This window comes from Triturus cristatus, chromosome 4_2 (genome assembly GCF_964204655.1).
Source record: "Triturus cristatus chromosome 4_2, aTriCri1.1, whole genome shotgun sequence".
NCBI lineage: Eukaryota > Metazoa > Chordata > Amphibia > Caudata > Salamandridae > Triturus > Triturus cristatus.
The window spans coordinates 248,192,674-248,214,737 of record NC_140586.1 but is presented as its reverse complement, the minus strand read 5'-3'; the positions used below and the strand labels follow the sequence as shown (position 1 = coordinate 248,214,737).

At 44.6% G+C, this 22,064-nt stretch overlaps 1 pseudogene across 1 annotated transcript in view; it reads right to left on the bottom strand.

The window, feature by feature from the left end:
- The window catches only part of LOC146833567 (cytochrome P450 2D15-like), a 450,055-nt pseudogene that overhangs the window by 339,062 nt on the left and 88,929 nt on the right, over window positions 1-22,064 (bottom strand). Inside the window, exon 3 of the transcript XR_014960252.1 lies at window positions 2,728-2,880. The product of XR_014960252.1 is annotated as a cytochrome P450 2D15-like (transcript). The remainder of the gene's footprint in view (window positions 1-2,727; window positions 2,881-22,064) is intronic.

Here is a 22,064-nt window from a genome sequence, read left to right as displayed (position 1 = left end):
TAATTAACTTTAAAGGGGTCTACGCTGTCACAGGCAGATCTAGCTAACAGGTGGACCTGTCCCCTTCCTTTGTCCTCCTAGCCCTTCGGGAATCAGGCCCAGTGAGAGAGGATCTGCCCTCATAACCAGTTTTCAGTTTTTGAGTTCTCAGCTCTATTCTGTCTAAAATGAAACAAAGGTTCTTTATAGAACATGCTCTGTGTCTTTTGAACATTTGGAAGTAATAGAAAGCCATTTATTTATGATGTTGTACAATGCTCTGGGCCATTTCAACTTGCTCAGTATCTCTGGGCCCAGAACTATCAGGAGTGCAAACTCTGGATTTGGTCATTCCTTGCCCGAAGACACCAGACCCAGACCTCTGTGCTTTGCTGCTCGGCTATGGGCAGCTATGGCCCCTGACCACTGTCTACACTGCTTCTGCACAGTGGGGGATCTGCAAATACACCACCTCGCTTTATACTCACCAGCTCTGCCCACCCCCGCCCCGCACCCACCACCCCCACCATTGAGCTCAGGAAACTGCCTCACCTATTTATCACCTCCTCAAAGTAGGTGTTAAATGGATGCAGATTTGGACATGGTACTTCCCCTGGGAGAGGTACTAACACACAGATTTGGATTGAGTGTTTTACTCGACTCTGTTGAAAATATATCATACTTCCCAGATTTAGAAGCAACAATACCAGCCAGAATCATAAATTCCAGCCACCCTGTATCCACGCACCTAAATCTTGAGAAATTGTAAATGGGCCTTCTAGAAGCGAACTAGTTGTTTGTTTGAAGCTATGACATATGTTTACTCTCCATTGCTCTTTCTATCATAGTCACATACACAAAGGAGGCACAGGAGAAACTCATTTAAGTATGCATTGCAGAATTGCAGTTTTTGACAAATCCCAAGTAAATAAAGCAAACTCTACGTCCATGATGTTAGATATAATAACCCATCAATGTCAATTCGGGAAACTCCAGGGGAAGCATACATTATTCCATTAGCCCTAGGGCCCCTCTACCCCATTATGATGCATCTCAGAAAATTACATCACATGACCTATACACCAAATATCATTACAGATGCACATTTCCATAATCTTTCAGACTAATAAGTGGCATCATTAAAGTAAAAAATGCTACTAAATCTGTACGAATACTGGAATAAGATAAACATTTTTATAAAGCAGATAAAGTGTTGATTTAGTCGCCAAACATATAGTAGGATGCTGCTATGATGCTCTTGCGATCAACCTTGATATGGTAGGAGCACAGCAGGCATTAGATAGATACAAGCATCATGTACCTGACCAGGGCATAAAGGCCAAGTAGAGCCTTTCATGCCCTGATGCACCATCGCATGGCAAATAGTGTCAGCATCTCACGTGCAGGCGCACCCTTTAAAAACCAACCTTCGTCTTAAAGGTGCAGACAAAACAATCAAATGCCAAGACACAACCATCATATATGCACATCAACATGCTCACTGGGCTAAATACATCATCATATGATCTACACAGCTTTGTGTAACAATAGACTGTTGTGCCTATTTCAAGCCTCTTAAGCCTAGATATAGCTACGTCCAGATGTAGATCTATAAACAGGTATAGCCACATATACATAGGAACCTCCCCAAATGCCTAAGCACAGCCTTATAATAACAGTGGCGGCTCAGATGCCCAGATATAGGCATGGGGCATATTTTACAAATATTCATGCAGCGCAGCAAGTCACCTTGCTGTGCTGCGTGAAAGGGAAATGGCAGGAATGTGCAATACTTAGCAATATACACATTCCTGTCATTTTCCAGTGTTGGCGCACAATGTCCTGCTTAGCATTAACGCGGGCACCATTGCACCAGGGTGCAAGAGTGCCCGTGCTGTAAGCAGGATTGTTTTTGTGCAGGAAGGGACACCTTCCTGCACAAAAACAATCCCCTGAGGGAGGCATTTTCATCTGGCGAGCACACATAGAATAAGGAAGAAACAATGAAAAATAAAGATATTTCTCCTCGTTACGCCTCACCTGGGGATGCGTAGCATATTGATGCCTTCCCAGGTTTACCAGTAATGGTGCATCTGGGAATGCATCAAATTCCATGGGTGGACGCGTGGGAACACCCGCACTCCATCCAAGGAACATCTTCGTGGGGCAGAGTAAAGCAAAGCAGTGATTTGCGCTGTGTTGCATTACTTTGGATTTATCAAGCCAGGCAGAATAAAATATATTAGTGTAGCTCTTACACCAGCATTACAAGTTTCCCCCCTCAAAAACCCGGTAAGGGTGGCATTACTAAGGGTGAGAGGGTTTCCAGTGTATCCCTCGGTGGAATGTCTCTAGGGCCTACATGACCAGCACTAAGGAATGTAGAACTCTCAATAGTAGGGCTGTTATGTTTTTGATATGGTTGAGGCACGGGTACAAAAGAAGTTGAAGCATTTAAAGCATGCCCTCTGATCTGTCTCACAGCACCTCCTGTTTGTGACTGATGAGCTGGGGGGCAAGGGAATGGAGATATAGAAAGTGAACTTGGTCTTAGAGAGAAATGTTTGATTTCTGTCCTTGCTGTATGTGAACCTGAAGTCGCAGTTGTAGAAAAGAATATGTCTGCAATCGTATGAGCTATAGTTATCTGTTGCATGCTCTTGTGACCTCCAAATGGGATCTCTGTCTTCCATCACAGGGAGCAACCTTTGCTGGAAGATGAAATGCTGTTCAGTGGTAGAAACTTACCATTCTTGGACTTGAATGCAGAGCAGATAAATCCGGCCTCTTCCGTCACTCTCTCCGCCAGGGACTTCTTTCCCAGCCCAAAGTCTCTCAGAGTGGAGAGTGAAAACCTCCTAACATCCCTCCATGACTGACCATATCTTGCAAGCACGACCCCTGTAGAATTGAAACAAAACACAATAATCAATATACAAGCAGTCGGTACTTTCTGGTGTTGCTTTGGAGAGCTGCACTGTCCCCTGGGTGATAATTGAATAAAATACATTCCAGGAGAATTTGGGAAAAAGAGGTAGGGGAACACTTATTTGTAAATCATATGTAGTTGGTCAACTGCAAGCTAGTGTCATCCTGGATACAGGTGAGACTTTGACAAAGTCAATCGCAGGTAATTTTTGCCGATGGAGACAGTCAAAAATGGGCTTGGAAAAGGGCAAATGATGTACAGAAGCTCGGTTAAAACAATGAAAACAAATGGTGCCTGGAAATATTTTTGGTAGGTTTGATTTCAATGTCAGATAAAGCCCAGAACAGTGACGATTATCCAAATCACTCGTTTCTGTGTATAGTTGGCAATCATTTCCCCCACAAACTGGATACGTTGATTGAAATACAGTTGTGATCAAATTGTGACAACATACATTTCCCTGGTCTTTTGCGGTGATAATCCGGAGTCGTGGTCGGGAAGAGCGCTTAAGAATGGACCGTTTGAAGGTCAAGACCCCTGGGGCGTTGGGGAACATGGCGGCAGTTGGTTAGCTGTCGCGGTGCTCCGCCCCTGACCTCCGGAGTGGGGAATGCAGCAGCTGCGGTTCCATTACTGACAGCTCAGGGGACTACTCCGTTAACTCTGTGAGCTCTTAGGAAAACTTACAGCTGCAGTACTAAAGCTTCTTCTTCCTATTTTTTTTTCCGTCCGGATGCCTTTTCTCTCTCCCCTCCATGTGTGTTTGGATTGAACGCGTGAAGGAACCGGGGCCGGCGCTCTCGAGCCAGCTGAGTCAGAGCCTTTCACCTGGTGTGTTGCGCTGGAGTATTGCGGCGGTTGATCTGTGGCGGAGTAGACGAAGCTACTGGATCACAGCTCTTTCCGCTGGTCCCTTCGCCGGGTCGACCTGGTTCAACGTGGAGGTGGCGGCTCGCGTAGGGACTCCAGCAGTAGCAGTGGTGGCGGCTGTTGGTGAGACCAACGCGAAGGAACCAGTGCTAGCTACTACGAGGTCGACAGCAGCGTCGGTGAAACAGCGACCTGAGGTGAAAGGGAAAGGGTTGCGGGGGTGTTTGAAAGACTCCCCCGGGGGAGACGAGTTAGGCGTAGAGCGGGGGAGTCAGTCTGGGCCCTCGGGGTTTACCGACAGTGTTGGAGCCGGGGACAGCGTCTCTAAAGCGCATGAGGCAGGGAGGGAGGGAAAAAAGGGTATTAAGGTTCTAAAAAATCACTCCTCTCATGATAATAAGGCGTCTAGTAGGGGGGCAAGGGCACAAAAGCTACAGAAAATACATCAGCCCGCAGCAGCTTCTCCACAAGAGTCACAACTTGCAAAAAAAACTTCATCCTTCTTAGCTAATGAGGTGAAGGCTAAACGAGCTCCCAAGGCAAATAAAGTGGTAAAATCTGCAAAGTTTGTTCTAGATTCCAACTCTAAGATTACGCCTTCTTTACGTTCTTATTTTAAGGTTGTCCCCCAACTTCTTAATATTCGCAAAAGCCCCTCTGCATATCTAGGCAGTCCACCTCTGCCCAGTGTTGAGGCCACTCACGGGCGTAAGCAAGACTATTCTTTGCGCTCATTACCAGAGCCTGCTTCTGTTTCCGCTTCTGTTTCAATCTCCGATCCCAGATTGTCGTCCTACAATAATCAGATAACCTCTCTTCCTAACGTCTCCTTAAACTCACGGCAACCTTCCTTATCTCTGGCTGTAATGGAGGTCTCTCCTCACACTTCTTCCTCTGAGCCCCCGCATCCCATCACCGAGCTTACCTCGGAGCTTATGAGCACACCTCCCCTTGCCCCGGTGGTGGCGACCCCGTTTATTGAGTCATTTTGTTTGGGAGAGTCTCCACCATTGCCGGTCAACATGCCAGGTATCATCAGTCCTGTCTCGGGCCCGTTCACGCTACAAAGCCAGAGCTCGGAGGATCAGATACTATGGTTCAGGCACCTCAGGGGGTAGGAGATGATGCTCACCACTCGGGCCAGGTTGCAATAGATTCATTGGTACAGGAGCAATGTTCGCCTCGAGGAGTGCAAGATGTGATATTGAGCGGCAACCTTGAGCATGATTCACAGACATTGAGGGCAGGGTTGCATCAAACGAACCCAGTTGATATAGCAACCCCTCTTTCATCTCTCTCATCAGTTCCCTCTCTAGAGCAAATGTTTCGATCTCTCTCAGCCGATATTAAGCGTGGTTTTGAAGAATCAGCAGTGATTCAGAGAGAGATCAAAAGCTTTTGTGAAGCGTTGGGTACTAAAGTTGATGGGCTCACTGCAAGGACTAATGCGTTAGAGGAAGCGGTTGGTGGATTATCCTTGCATATAGATGAAGCGAGGGATGAGATACTGAAACTTAAGAACGAAGACATTTCTATTTCTGAGAGGATGGAGACTTTGGAAAATCACGCAAGGCGCAACACCATCCGAGTTTTGAATGTACCCGAGGGAGTTGAGGGCTCTGATGTTAAAGGTTTCATTGTTCTTTTGCTAGTTCACTCTTTATAGCTGGGGTTATCTGAAGAAGACATAGCTCGGGATATTCAACGGGTACACAGAGAACCCTTCAGACGGAACCCCCAAAGATCAAAACCGAGGAGGATCCTTGTGAACTTTCATACCTATACTATAAAGGAGCAGATTCTTAACGCAGCTCTAATGTTAAAGTCCCTCGACTATAAAGGTTTTTCATTTCAGGTACGCTCTGACCTGTCTAGAGTGACGCTTGAGAAGCAATGGGAACTCGGCAAAAGGATGGATGCATTTCGGAAGATTGGTGCCACGGTCCAGTTAAGTTTTCCTGCAATTTTGAAAATTATGTTTTGTAACAAAATGTACAATATTCGATCAGTTCAGGCGGCTGATTAGCTGTTAGCTACCCTTCAAAGCGATAAGGGCGCAGCTGGGGGGCCTCCTTGAGCAACTTATCTCGATCCTTTTTACAGCTATTACTCTTTACCTCAGGTGTACTCTTAGGGAATTTCATATTCTCCCACATCTCTATATATGCATAGATTGGTCATACGTCCATACATGGAATCACAAGTAAGGTAGTAAATCTGAAGCACCTTGTAAATTATAAACAAAACTAGTGTTAGAATGCGAAGTTAGGAAATGAAAAACCGGCACAGGGGAAAGTGGGAGCAAGAAAGCAAAAATAAATAAATAAATAAAATAAAAAAAAAAAGGGAAAAAAACACACAAAAAAAATTCTATACTAAACATAAATACTCACACATAGTGGAACTATATTAATTGTACATTCACTCCGGGGGGTGGGATTGGGCAAGGGGCACCACACACCGGTCTCCGGTTGGACTTGGCAAGGGTTCCCCAGGGGGTAGGGGGGGTGCGGGTAGGCCACTGGGATGTAGGGGTAAGGTTAGGGGTGTGGGTTAGCATTAACAGAAAAGTTTCCTCGTTTTCAGTCTGGTCCCAGATTCAGTTCTGTAAATTTATATTTTCTTTTGTTTTTTCCTGGTATGAATTCTTATATTTTGACTCATCTAAAGGGTGGAACTTGAGCTATGAGTGATCTCAGGATTCTCTCCTGGAATGTTAATGGTCTGCGAACCAAATCAAGGGCAAATAGAATTTTTCAGTATCTTCGTGATATTGATGCACAGATCGTTATACTCCAGGAGACACATCTAATCGAAGAGGAGATGTTGGACTTAGTGAAAAGGAACAGGTGGATTGACATATCGGTATCTACCTCCCAGACTTCAAATACGAGGGGTGTCACTGTTCTGTTTAAAAAAACAGTCAATACTAGGATCATAACCTGTAAGGTTGACCCGGGAGGCAGATGGGCAATTACTCAGGTGGTTATTGGAGGGGTAAATCTAACACTTGCAGGTTTTTATGGTCCCAACCAGGACGATCCTGCTCCTCTAGAGTCTCTTTTCTCAAGTCTGTTACACTTTCCGGATCCCATAATCCTTTCAGGAGATTTTAATATAGTACTCGATCCATCTTTGGATAAGATCCCTTGTAGCAGGCAGTTGGCTCCATCTAAAGCCAGAGCTTTTTTGCAGAGTTCCATGAAACAATACGGGTACGTTGACATCTGGCGGGCAAGAGCAGGTACGAAACCAGGTTTTTCTTTCTACAATCACAAGTATCACCATCGTTCTAGAATCGATTACTTTCTGATAAGCCATGTCTTGGTTGATTCAGTTAAAGACATCTCTTACCTTCCTTCACATCTCTCAGATCACTCTGCTGTTCTTTTGGATCTGGTCGGTGTAACTAAACCTCTTACCTACTCTTGGTCATTTGATAGATCTTTACTTTCCTGTTCCCAAGATGTGTTGTCCATTAGATCAGAAACCATTGAATTCATGCGTATAAACATTGGATCTTCAGACCCTCGGGTCGTTTGGGATGCATTTAAGTGTAGTCTTCGTGGAGTAATTAAAAATAAGGTTGTACATCGAAGGAGGCTTTATGTCCAGGAGGTAACATCTATTGAAGCTGCGCTTCTGGAAGTGCAAGCAGAAATTAATGTCACTAACAAAGATCTTACAGATATTTACTCTGCGCTCCAAGAGAAGTTGGCTTCCCTTAAAGCGGGTTTATCCGACGTATTAAATACACGTATCTTGCAAAAATGGGAAGCGAGTAAACTGTCGCATTTCGAATATGGAGAGGGGGCTGGTAAACTGTTGGCCTGGAAGGCTAAGTCTGATAGAGCGCGTAACATTATTAGCGAGGTAACAACCACCCAGGGTACTGTTTTCTCTGATATAGAGATTAGAACCGCTTTTAAAATTTTTTTCCAGAACATCTATCAGGAGGACAAGAATATTGACTCAGCAGATATAGAGAGTTGGCTAAGGGGTATCTCTCTTCCAAGACTCTCGGATCTGCAACGTGATATGTTGGAAAAGGAGGTAACCAAGGAAGAGGTAGAAGGGGCAATCCGTGCTAGTAAGAGGGGAAAAGCCGCTGGTCCAGATGGCCTACCGGCAGAACTATATAAGATCCTGGTAGAAGAAATTTCTCCCTTTCTTACAATATTATTTAATCATATCATAGTAGGAGGGGCCATACCACCAGCAACTTGGAATGAAGCTTCTATCACTCTTATATTAAAATCCGGCAAACCTCCTGATGACTGTGGCCCCTATCGCCCCATATTCATATTAAATGCAGACTACAAAATCTTTGCCTCCTTGTTGGCAAGAAGGCTGGGTCAAGTCATACCCGCATTAGTACATCCTAACCAAAAGGGCTTTATTAGAGGCCGCCAGCTCTTCGAGTTAACATATGATCTAATTGGGGCCATAGATATGGCCACCTTGAATGCAGCCCCGTTGGCCATTCTCACGCTCAACGCCACCAAGGCCTTCGAGAGGGTCAATTGGTTGTACCTGTCGGGGGTCTTGGCTAAGTTTGGCGTGGGGGGAAACTTTCGAAGGGCTGTACGGTTGTTATACAACTGTCCAACAGCTCGGGTACTTGTTAATGGCGGACTCTCTGAACCATTTTCCATCTCCAGAGGGACCCGTCAGGGCTGTCCTCTTTCTCCTCCTTTATTCAACCTCTATATCGAACCTTTGGCTCAAAAAATTCGTGAGGAACCCCTTATCAAACCTTTCATGTATAGGGAATGGGAGAAGAAAGTTGCGTTATACGCGGATGACCTCATGGTTATGACATCGGACATTGATACTGCTTTCCCGGCAGTTATTAGCTTGGCTGTCGAATTTGGAAATGTTTCCGGTTACGAAGTAAATGCTGCCAAAACTGAAACGTTGGTATGGAATGACGTCGGGAGCAGTTTTAGCAACGGCTCAAATAAATGTCTTCGATATTTGGGGTTAAATATTATTAAAGACATCACTTTGATCGCGTCTAATAACTTTGCCAGGATCGCAAAAGAATGTCGGAAATTGATGAGAGCTTGGGTACATCTTCCTCTTACTCTAATTGGCAGAGTTAACTTAGTCAAAATGTCGATCCTTCCCAAAATCTCTTTTTTGTTTAATACAATCCCTCTTTATTTTGAACCTGCTTTTTTGTCTAAACTCCAGGGTGAGATCAGTTCTTTCATCTGGTGCAATAAAAATCCAAGGATAGCTTGGAAAAAGATAAGGCGTCGAAGGGAGAAGGGGGGCTTGGCAGGGCCCGATCTGCAAATTTATGCCTGGGCTTTTCAGCTTTCCCATTCACGTATGCTCTTAAAAACTCCTGCAGGTGATGGGATTGGCAACTTGTTTTCTACCTTGTTGACGAGCGAAGGAGCTGGGCAGTCAGGTTTTTTGTTTAAGTTCGGAGACCCCAAATTTTTCAAAAAGGTGAAGTTAAAGATTTTACAGGGCCTGGCCAGAACTTGGGCAAAAATAAAATGTTCTACTAAACTAGGGTATTATTCTAGTAGAGCTCCCCTTTGGGATCTTCCAGAGCCCCCAAACTGGCTAAGTGATGCACTTGCAGTACCACTCGGTGAATCAGGGATAGCTGTTTGGGGAGATCTTTTTGTGGAAGGGACCTTGATCCCCTGGGAGGATTTAGCTCGTAAAGTTGGGCCCAATTTCTCAAGATTTAAGTATCTACAAATAGTAAGTTGGTCCCAAGCAGTAACATCACGACCCACACGGCTTGATAAGTTTGTTCTAGGGGGAGGAAACCACTTGGAAACTCTTTTGGTTGATCAGACTCCTGTAAAAAAAGAGGTCTCGCTATGGTATTCTTTAATATTGGACGAAATGGACGGCGATTTTGATCTCCCAGAACAGCTCTGGAGCTCTTCATTGCCAGCCTCCAATGTTGCAGATCTCTGGTTGATGTCCTGTAAACTGCTGTGGGAATTAGTCAAACCAGCTTGGCTACGCAGGAACCACCTGTTCACTTTACATAGAGCTTATTATTCCCCACAAAGACTCTCGAAATTTGCTGCAGGAGGCCCGGTGGTTTGCCCGAGATGTGGACTTATGGAGGCTGCAGATACACATATGTTCTTTGAGTGTCCTCATTTAACTCCATTTTGGGATGCAATTAGCAATAAACTCTCGGCCAGCCTGGGTCGTCCAATATTAATAGATCTGAAACTTGTAATTTTTGGAACAGCAGACAATTTACGATCTATGGCTGGTAACCTACTATTCTACGCAATGTTAGCGGCTCGAAGAGAAATTTGTAAACGTTGGAAAGAACCTACGCCACCATCTCTTTTTGAGTGGCGTAGATCTCTGCTTCAGTTCTCTAAACTAGATATAGCTAGGGCCGGTAATCGTGACAGGAGAAACTATTGGAAGATGCTGGACGGGACTGTTTGAACTTGCTGGGGTTTTTTTTTGTTTTTTTTTCCCCCCAGCTCCGATGATTATTCTGCCATAGTACCACCTTGCTGTCTCATTGATGGTCTCCCTCTTTCTCTTGCCCAGGTCGCACATATCTTTCCCAGCACGAATAACCACAAAGATGGTTAACTTCTGTCAGCTGGCTAGCAAGGGTTGAGCTGTTAGGGCGGCTGTGGTGGCTGTAGGGCTCTTATATTTGATCTCTTATCTTTTGCCCTCCCAGCAATTGCTGTGCCAGCACAACGGTGCGCCCGTAGCTCCTGTTACCCAAGCAGCAGGCTTTCAGTAGTCTGGAACCATGGCAGTAAATGAGGAATAAAAAAAAATTTAAAAAAAATTAAAAAAAAAAAAAAAAAGGGAAGAGCGCTTAAGAATGTAAAACTTCCTGATTTATCAGAGTTGCATTACTTTGTAAATTGTTATGAACGAATTTGTACATCTGGTCCAGTATCCTTCAGAGGGCATAAGACAGTTAGTTGTCCCCTTCATGATAACCTATCTGATGCAGCAACCTAATACTGTGAGATGTAATGGGACAGAGCGCAAATCTGGGCCTGCCATCAGTCTCTAGAGTACAACCATGAGGACAGAAGGCATCAAAGCGGCATTGCCAGGTGGAATATTTATTCTGAGGAGTATCATAGGGTCCATACAACGTTTTAGAGGAGCTACTACTCTCGTACGCATGCTCCCTCGGAGATTAATAACATTCACCACTAATTAGTATTAATACATGGATAGGGCATGGCCTTCATTGTTCAAGTCTCAATAGTTACTGTTGGACTGTCCCCTGGGGAGGAGCTATACCCCACAAATCTGTTGGGCCAGCTTGCAGTGGGGCTCTTGGCAGGGTACACCGTACACTGGCAAGACATTTACCGTGCTGCCCTCCGATTGATCAGCTGAGTGGGATAAAGAGCACCGCTCTCTGGAAAACCTGGACTGGATCTGATCTAAGTTTAAGATGCAACTGCCCCACAGCATCAAAAGGATGCACCTGCAAAGGAGGTTGTGGCTGGTTCGTCCCTTCGAGGCAGGCTACCCTACCTCAGGAGTCCTATCGTTGAAGTGAAGGAAGGGGTTTGCTGTGGGGTCTGTGGGTGATCCAGAACCAGGCGCCGGCCCAGTGACAGCTCTACAGAATATATGTTTCCCTACAGACCTCATAGAGTGATAAGGCCCCCAAGATACCGCAAGTTCCCAGTTAGACTATTGCAATAGTCTTTGTCCGAGACCTGTCCCATAAGTCCCGGCAGGAAACGCTTTTTCCTGTGACGACTACAGTTCCTCCAAGGATCAGCCAGAAGGGGCAGAAAAATGGCTATTAATAAACCTCAGTCGAAGCCACCATCTCTAGTACCATCCCTGCATAGTGAGAAATTAACATGGCAGCTCAAGGCTGCAAAGACGACCAAAACGAATAAGGTAACTAATTTGCCCCAAAGTATATCTGCTAGCCTTGTCACGATTGAAGAAAAAAGTTCCTTTCTGTCACACACATCTGATCGGTAAAGGGGTGAAACACTGAACAAATGTATCCCTGAGGAAGAGGAAAAGGGGACCGGGATGGATGGTAACTCAAAGACTCTGATCGCTTTGATACTTTATGCTGGGGTAACTCAGACGGTGAAGTTCGAGCGCCTGTGCAAGATTTTGATACGTGGCTCTAGATTTTAGGTAACAGATGCCACATGTGGATTTTAATACAAGACAATGAGATGACATATATGCAAATCTCTTGATTATAGATGCCGTCAGCAGCAACAGAGACGAAAAGTGAACACCTCGTTATGTTACAACTGTGTGGCTTTAAGAAGCCACCATATCCAGCAGCGGCCTCTCCTATCGATGCTCCCGGCGACAGAAGAGGTCACCACCTAGCATCGCTGTGAAAGCTAGCTTTTCTGAGCCCTTTTCACGATTTGTTTTCTTTTCGCTTGAGGGGATTTTTCCTGGCACTTTACTATTTATTCCTTTTCTCATTACTAACTTTTTACTTTCGTGGTGCTGTAGGGGATGATTTTGCAGTCACTCGCCAAGTTATAATATTTTGCACATTATAATCCCTCCGCTGAAAGAGAGCCCAACCTCTTTGTAAATGTCTTTTTGTGTGTGAATATTGGATATAGTGAACAATCTTTTTGTGTATTTTTCCTATTTCATGTTTGTTTCCTGAGTTTCCCTAACCCTATTGTCTTTCTCTTACTTTTTCATCTAGTTGTTGTCTTTGCCGTCTCCTAGCAGGCTCCCAGTCCCCCTCTCATATTTACTGACCTGATTTCATCCCAGTGCCTTTGCTTTGGCAATGTGTTTTGCTTTTCCTTTTGGCTGGAATCTGCCTGTCCTACATCCTTGCCTTTCTGTCTCGCTTTGCCGCTTCTGTTACACTTTGCCGTGGTTACCGGGAATGTTTAGCAGCATCAGTTCTGTTACATCATTATTGGCAGAGCCAATAAGGATCCCATACGCCAGTTCAAGCTGCTGTCCAGAGACAGTTCTATGACGTATATCTACACCTTTATGATGCACTCTGCTCTGCTGCCAGCATTTGCACATTCCATGGATACCCTGGTTGTCCGGTAACAATAGGGCATTTTAATTAATGTCCCTGTCAGGACAAAAATGAGAAAATCATCTAAAGTCGTCAATTTTTCAACGTATCAGTGCATACTCATACTTTAAATAGTTAATGGTAGAAGAAACACTTTAAAAGGGACTCCAGGCTGCCCGAATCCCCCCCGACACATAATTAAAGTAAACAAAGACAGAAAGGCCATATAAACTTTAGAATCATGTCCACGCCTTTGCAGAATCTTAAAACATAAACAGATGGCTGGCGATTTTCTCTGGGAAAGATGGCAACCTTATGTAGGCTATATTAGGTCATTGGAATGTTGTGCGCCCCATTGAAGACAATGGAGCAGCAAATATAAAACTTGGCATATACCCTCTCCTCTCAACATTACAATATCTTAATCCACATTGTCTGCCTCCCTCTTTTCCTTGCCTCGCCAGGACATGTGGATTGGGCACAGGAAGGAGAGAGATAGAGGGTGGGGGCCAGAGCTTAAAGGAGCCTTCCCTCATCCCTCCTCCCATGGTTTACAGTGTCACTGGAGCCTCGGAAGGAGGGAGAGAGAAGTTCAAGGCAGCTTGTGGGTCTCCCTGGCTCAGCTGAATGAGTAAAAGCATTTGAAACAAGCCCAGGGAGAACCAGGGGCTAACTTCCGACACCTTTTGAAAAGTTGCTGCTGTGTATGTTCAACAATTAACATACCTGGCCCTGCATGTGACTGTAATTGTTGCACAATCATGGCTTGAACTGTGAAACATAGATTTTGGTGTTGCTGGGGGTTTCAACCCACTCTGTCTCCTTGGAGGCCCTTGTTTTTTAATTAGGAGATTCCAACCTTCTGGGGCAGAATATTCTAATAGCCTTATAGCCCGCCATATAAGGCTATCTGACCATTAACGGCCTGCTTCTTTGTTTTATGCTGAGTCAAAAGGAACTGGACTTTAATGGCTGGTTTAGCCCACTACAGCATGTTATAAGTCCATACTACATTACATATTGGCAGAGCCAATGAGGATATAATTTACAAAACCACATTACCTCCCATAAATGCCTGGTTGTCCTCGCTTGATGACAGAAGAAGCTCTGTGACATCAATCTGCTTAAGCCAATGAATTTCCAGTATGTAAATGATGAGGTCACAATACTGGAGCTACAATGTTGAATACAACATTCTTAAAGTCCTTCCCTTTCCTTGTTACAACTTTAATTTGTAAGAGAGAATGACTCTTGCTGATGCTGTCTTCCTCCAATTATAGACGCATGGTAGGACTATCATACAATGCATTGTGATTTATCTTCCTGAGGTTTGTGCCTGGTACTTTAGAAGTACACATAAAAGGTGATGAGAGAAATGCTTGCAATGTGTCTAACCATTGGCAAGCTCTTGGGGTAGCATTCCAACCCATCATTCTTTTGCCCACCATGCCACCTGAGTTTAGACCCAGCCTTATGCAAATAAGTCTAGACTCTACTCCATTAGGAACACTCCAGCCTGAACTGCCAGAGTTGGTCCTCCGTTAACCAAAACACAAACAGCCATGGGCTGGTTTCACCCTGATGGGAGTTCTTCAGAAGGGTGTAGATTGGTTCCAGTGGCACGGTGAGCAAAGGTCACACAAAAGGTGATGGAAAAAATGCTTTCAATAAGTCCGACCTCTGGCTATCACTCAGGGTAGCATTCCAACGCATTGTTTTTTTGCCCACTATGCTACCTCAGATTGGACCCAGTCATATACAAATCAGGTGTGACCCTGCTCCAATAGGGACAGTGCAGCATAAACTGCCAGGACAGGTCCTGCCTGAACTAGTTAGATGACGGGACAATGCATGCAACTACCATGAATGCCTTTTCAATGCTGTCAGCACAATGCATGGATCATTACCACGCCTGCACACAATGCACAGTTTTACTACGCATATGCCTTTACCACTCATGCCTTTACCATGAAAATTTCATTGTAAAGGCATGGTTGATAGAGACATATGCATGGGAAAAATTTAATGTGGAGGTTTAACCACATATCCGCTTCATACATATCCCCTAACACTAGTATACACAATTTCCAACGCGTATGCTGACATCTACACTGATAGACTCACCCCTAAACATATCCACTTGCTCCACATACTAACTTGCATCCCTATTTAAAAACCACAGACACCTATGTACGTACATATATACATGTACCAACACAACACCCACCAACCCACAAAATCACGTGCACAGCAGGTCACCACACATACCTTTGCCTAAGTGCAGCCCACCGATCATGACATCAGCGCCAAAACAGGTTCCAAAGCAGACATCATTGGAGCAAGCAGGGGGTGAGTGGGTCAACAATCGACGAGGCCTATTGGTGGGATATGTGACACAGCCCAGTATCTGCAGTGAAACAGGCTAACTTCAAGTGGGGTTAGTTGAAATACGTTGAGGGTAGACCAGCTGGCAGAAGTTTGTCTGGGACTCGTCATGCCATGGGGAACCGGACTTAAGTTGAAGATCTGCAGCGCAGTCTTCTTGAAAAGCTGTAATTTTGAGCAGGTGTCAAGGGGGCGGGATGGAGTTGGGTACAAGACACGACAATGTCTGTAATAATTAAGTCCAGGTATTTGTATTGTATTGTAACTTTTACCACACATATGTCTTTACCATTAGCAGAAGCTACAAGTGCAGGTAATTGTATTGTATCGTAACTTTTATAGAGTGTATGTCTTTACCATTCGTAGAAGCTACAAGTTCAAAGTAATTGTATTGTATTGTAACTCTTGCCACGCATATGTCTTTACCATCCATGCCTTTATAACAAATTTTGTAGTAAAGTGATGCAGGGTAAAAGCATATTCATGATAAAGGATTCATGGTAATGGACATGCGTGGTAAAAGCATGTGCGTTGTAAAGGGTTTGTGGTAATGGTCATGTGTAGTTATGACCATGTAGTAACGGATTTTTACCTCGTGAACCAGAATACACACAACCCAAGACCAGATTCCCCCTGATTGGGGTTCTTCAGTCAGGCTTAGCTTGGTTCCAAGGAACCCATGTCTGGGTAAACCCTTTGCCACTGAGGGTGCTCACATCAAACACACAAAGTGATGGGAGGCTGCTTGCAATAAGTCTAACCACTAGCAATCGCTCAGGGCAGCACTCCAACCCATTGTTCTTCTGCCCACTATGACACCTCTATTTGGAAACAGTCATATTCAAATCAGTCTTGGGCCTGTTCTAATATGAACAGTCCCACCTGAATTGCCAGGCCACATCCTCCCTGAACCCCAAACACAGAAAAAAATCAACCCAAGACTGGTTTCACCCTGACTGGGGCTCTTCACTCGGGTGTAGCTTTGTTCCAGTGGCACAGTAAGGAAGAGACCCCTGTCTGGACATACCCTTGGCCACTTACGGCATCACATTAAACACACAAAAGATGATGGGAGAAATGCTTGCAATAAATCTAATCACTGACAATCGCTCGGGGGAGCACTATAACCCACTGTTCTTTTGTCCAGCATGCCACATCAGTTTGGACTCAGCCATATGCAAATCCGTCTTTATCCTTCTCCAATAGGAACAATCCATCCCGAACTACCAGGTCAGGTCATTTCATTTTAGTTCTACCCAAATGTATCTTCAGAATTAGGTAATCTGCTTTGCGAAGACAGATTTAATATCTCATTTAAGAGAAAGTGGGCATCATGAGAAAGGATTTCTAACAAATTCAATCATTTTTTTATCCCCAACCCACTCTGCTTCACCCCACTATCTAAAGGCCTTCATTTACACAGAGTGGAACATCAATAACTCCTTAGATGCTGAGGCTTTTCTACTCCTAGTGATGAGCCTTTGTCGTGTTTCGCCTGCACAGCGCTTGTGCTGTGCTTGTGAAAAATCTTGTATTTAAAATAGCTCAAAAGGAGACTTTGTCAGTTCCCGGTGCCGAAGTACTGTGTTCATCTGCTTATGTGTGTAACTTTTTTTCGTTCACTTTCCCTGGCTGTTTCTTCTTAACAGACGTTTAGACTGCTTTTGAAATTTGTCAAGCTGAGAGATCAGTTTAAAAGCCTTTTTTTTTTTTCAAGAACGCTGTGCCGCCCGGTGAACAAAAAAGAGATTTTTGCTCAGCATCTCTCTTTTCCTCTCGAGTCACAAAATCGCCTCTTCTGTCTATCTAAGAGAGGAAACTTCAAGATTTATAAAATAAAAAAAACGAAGCTGGAATGTCAGTGTTGAAACTGGCCCTCCATGAGCTCAAGGCTGCAAACGTATTATCAGATGCAAAAGGAAAGCTTTATTTTGGTTCCACTTGAGGGTCAGCCTTCAAGTGGTGGACAGGTTGCCCTATAGCTGTGTTATTTAATCACAGACATGTGAGCACTGTGTAGCGTATCTCATTTTATTGTCCTATTTTACAGATTAGAGCTGTCATAGAGTAATGTAATTCCCTATACACATTCTAGTTCAATATTGCCTCCAAAAATAACCCATTTTCTGTTATAATGGTGCAGATTGTTGTTACAGAAGGGAACTTTAATAACCTTGTCCACAAGGCATTTCATCTCATGAATTTGATTTAAGACCACAATTTCATACAGATTTACTGCTGTCTGTTTTATCTAACCCCTGGTGTCATTCCAAGTAACATTAAACGACGAATAAGTTCAGTGGCTTCTGTACCTGTTCCCGGGAGGTGCAGTTAAACGTGCTTATTAAAACGCATCTTTATGTTCTCTCCTAGACCTTACATTATCGGGGGCAGATTTACAAGGAACTGACGCATCTGCATAGATGCGTCAATTTCAGTGCTCCATGGCGCTAGGATTAACAGATGCGTCAGCAATTCTGACGCATCTGTTGGCCCAAAAGTCACCCATTCCTGGAGTTGTGTCGCCAGCACGACGCCACCACAAAAAGTGATGCACTGTTGGCGCAAGAAGGCCCAAGGGGCTTATAAATCTGCCCCTTGGTGTTTTTACAGCACAGTGCACATTCATTGAACTCACTTTATTCCATTTACTACAAGTTCCTAAACTAATGTGAGTTCCTGCGTGATCTTAGGTAAATATATTTAACACAGTTCTCACATTTATAAACACTGGGAGCTTCTAGAGGCATTTCAGTTGGCTCTGATCGCTATAAATCATCCATTCAATTACGACAGCAAATTATATTTACTGTTTTCTTTTCCCAGCAGAACAATCTTGCACAGTAACGAAAATGTTCCACACACTGCTAAAAACATGTTATCGACTCACTGAGATACTTGCTCAACTAGCATGTGCGCTGATAAGCTCCTGCAGAACATACATCAAATGTTGTCTCTGCTCTCAACTTCCCATGACCAAAAGGTTGCTCTGCAGAAAGGCGTGTACAGAGAAAGACTCTCGCAGCAGATGCAACAACCAACTAAGCTACCTGTCGTTCGTACGCGCTCTTGATGAGCTCCTGCAGATCATAGGTCAAGGGCGTCCTCAGCTCTCTCCATCACGTGCCCTGCAGCTTGCTTACCAGTGTGCCCTTGTGCCCCGAGGCTTCCGCTGCCCTCACTACACCTGTCGGGTCAAACACACAACGTGTTACTTGCACCTCCACCTGGGCTTGTGGTGAAATGCGTTATGAATGTTCACCACTTGCAAACCATGAACTGCTATAAGATGCACCTTAGACAGCCCTCTGCCCCCCTTTGCATGATAGCGGCAATGCTCCAATCGCTGGAATTAAATGTGGGGTGACTGAGGCCTCTTGAGAGATGAATGACCGGACAGTGGTCTGTTTCAGTGAAAAGGCTTCTCATTGGGGGAGGCCTATTAACGTCTTCTCGTCCACTAGCATGTTCTTTTCTACAAAAGTTTCAGGTGGGATTTTTTTGAATAACAGACATTTAGAATATTTCAAAACGGATCTTTATCCAAACGCAGAGAGGTTCAGTCCCTTCCCTTCCTGATTTTGTGAAAGGTGCGTGCTATTTGGGACCAGAACAGAGAGTATCCTTCTTTTCTTTTATTCATCATAAATAAATGATGGTTGGTGTTTCTTGTACTGTTGTGACCTTCCCTTTTATAACATAACAAATGCTTCCTTTATACAGCTCCTTTGTAGCAGTGTGAATAACTCCTCGTAGTTTACAGCACTTACCAATGACTCAAACTGGCACTATGTTTTATAAAAGTCAGGCATTCTTACTAGGGAGCCTACAGCAAGGACAACATTGGGCCAATTAATGTATCCTTTGAGGTGGTGTTTTAGTTACTAAGGGCCAGATGTACGACCATTGGATTCTGCGACTCGCATATTGCGACTCGCAATTTGCTAGTTGCAAAATCCAATGTACAACAGTGTCTCAGACACTGTTTGCAATTCCCAATGGGGTCGCAAATTGCATGCCTCATGAATATTAATGACGCTGTCGCAATTTGCAACCCCATTGGGAATGGCTGGCACTCCCATGGATGGTGGCCTGCTGTGGTCAGCAGACCACCATGTCTGAGACTGCTTTGTCGATAAAGCAGTTTTAAAAAAAAATGCATCCCGTTTTCCTAAGAGGAAAACGGGATGAATTTAAAAAATAAAAATGAAACACTTCTGTTTCATTTTTTAAGGGCAGGCAGCAGGCAGTGGTCCCTGGGACGACTGCCTGCTCGCAAAAAATATTTGTGCATCCTTTCCCAGAGGGGAAGGGGTCCCCTGGGGACCCCTTTCTGTTTGCGATTGCTTTACCACCCTTCTGAGAAGGGTGGTAAACTCTTAGTGTTTTACGACCGCAAATGTAGTCACAAAACATTCATACATGGGTTCTGGACTCGCTATTAGGAAGGGACGCCCTTGGCACGCCCCTTCCTAATAGCGAGTCTCTAACTCTATTTTGCTAGTCGCTAATTGATTAGCCATTCGTAAAATAGGGTTAGTACATTGGGCTGACCTATTTTGCGGTCGCAAAGAGGCCAAATCCCCATTGCGATCGCAAAAAACGGTTGTACATCTGGCCCTAAGAGTGGTGACAATGCCAGTAAAACAGGGTTTACCCCAGGAGGCGCATGTGCACAGGCCTAATAGTGCAGGCCTCATACGTGCAGGCTGTGACCCTAGTGCCCCTGATCCCCCCCACAAACAGGGTTTGTCTCTTGTTAAAAAAGACAGCACGTCAGCGCGTCTCCCTTATTCAGCTGTACACTTTTAGGTATTTGAATATTTCCAGTGCAGCTCCCCTCTATTCTGGAGTTTGCAGATGCAGTCCTGGAGTCTCAGTATGGTTTGAAGATTGTAGTTTGCACAGTTGCAGTACCCTCTTCCTCATCACCACATATGTATCTGCATTGTTCTAGAGCAGGGGTCTTCAAACTAGGGCCCCCCCCCCCCTAGCAGGGCCTCAAGTGATCCTGGGGGTGGGGCAGACTCTGGACAAAAGAAGCATTGTACTAAAAACAGTGCTTTGTTTTAAAATAAATAAAAGTTTGCGACAGCAAGCTGCTCTGTTATGGACCATCACTAACATCTTTTGCTATTTATATCCTAGCTGGGAGAAGGTGTCAAAAGAGATGGGACTCCAAATATTCTTCAAAACTCCCACCGCCACTTTTAATAGTCAGACTGTGGATACTTGTGCGTGCTAGTGAGGTCTGGCTTACCAGAACAGTATGTTTGGAAATCATGTATTTGATTGCATTTTTAAAACAGCAACAGAACATAGCTGCAGTATTTAAATATGTATAGACATATTTAAATATTGCCAATTTAATAAAATAATTGTAAAAAATTCTGCGGGGGCCCGATGTTTCTTTTTTCCCACTGGCGGGGACGCGGCATTAGAAAGTTCCAAGACCACTGTTCTAGAGAGATCTCTCCCATAGAAAAGCACAGTGGTCACTTTGAACACCTCCCACCCACACGCATCCTAACACTCCTTTTACACTGTTAGCAAACTTTAAGTTCATTGAATCCCTCACCTGCCTGATCGCCTCTCGTAAGATCGCCATCCTCTTCTGTTGCTTGCAGTGTCACTCCCTCCACCCTCAGCACCCACCACTGCGCTCCCCTCCACGGTCTGTTAGCTGCACCTCCGATCCCTCTTCAAATCATTTTACTGTGAAGGTCTTGCTCAGTAACTGCTGAACAAGCACTAGCCAAACGAGTGTCAAGTGTGACCCTCTCAGGTGGTTGTGGCATTTTGGACATCAACACTCCCACAGTGGGTTTTCAGCCCTTCCTTCTAATGTTCGTGAGTGAAGGTACAGTCTCAGTACAGAAAGTGCAGGCTTCTTAACAGTAAGACATGGTTGGAAATATTACACCAGGCACAGGGCCTTGAGAGTTATGTGGTAAGCTCTGAGCCTGCTTCAGATAATAGTGGATATATAGCCTTGGAAGGTTGATAGCGTGAGGCCGCCAACTTGACCATCGACATGAGCCGTCCTCTGGCCCTGGGCTAGATGGATGAGTTCAGAGTGTTGCTGACGGTCTTTGACTCGCTCCCCCTGTAAATATTCTAGATTTTATATTCACTCTGTCCTGCTCTCTCGCTGTCTCTCTGTCTCTCTCTCTCTCTCTCTCTGTCTCTCTCTCTTCCCCTTATCTCTGTCTTGCTCTCAGTTTCTCTCTCCGCTCCCCCTATCTCTCGTGCTCTCTCTCACTCTCTCCATCTCTCTCTCTCTAGAGGTTTCTCTCTCTCTCTCTCTCTCTCTCTCTCTCTCTCTCTCTCTCTCTCTCCACACTGCATAGCTACCACCCTGCATTGGTGCTGTGGACAGCACTCTTCTTTGGCTACTTTTCAGTGTGGCGCTGCAATTGACCTTAACATTTGCTATGGGCGTTCACTTGTAGTAATTGGAATGTGCGTTACTGTTGATAAACATTTTGAACAGGTATCCAAATCCTGTAGTCTGTATTAGCTAAGGCACGCTGGTATTTTTAATGACTGAAGTCCAACCACCAGGGGTGTCCCTGTTCTCCTGCCTTATTCAGCCTTTATATTTAGCCATTTGACATTTTTGATTCTAGTAGCACCAGCTAACTAATTTTTAGGTCTCGCACAGACAGCGCATGCACTGTCTTGTCAAGACATTTTGTTTACTGTTAGTGGGCTTAGAGCCCTCCCATTGCTAACCATTTATGGGCATCAAGGCCACTCTCAATTGCTCGCTTCCTGCTGGTCAGCTTTGCATTCGGCACTTCCCTCTTCTTCCATCCCCTAGAGCATGACCCAAGGACTTACACTGCTTGCACTTTTGGGACTTAATTTTTTCTTTTTGTTGAG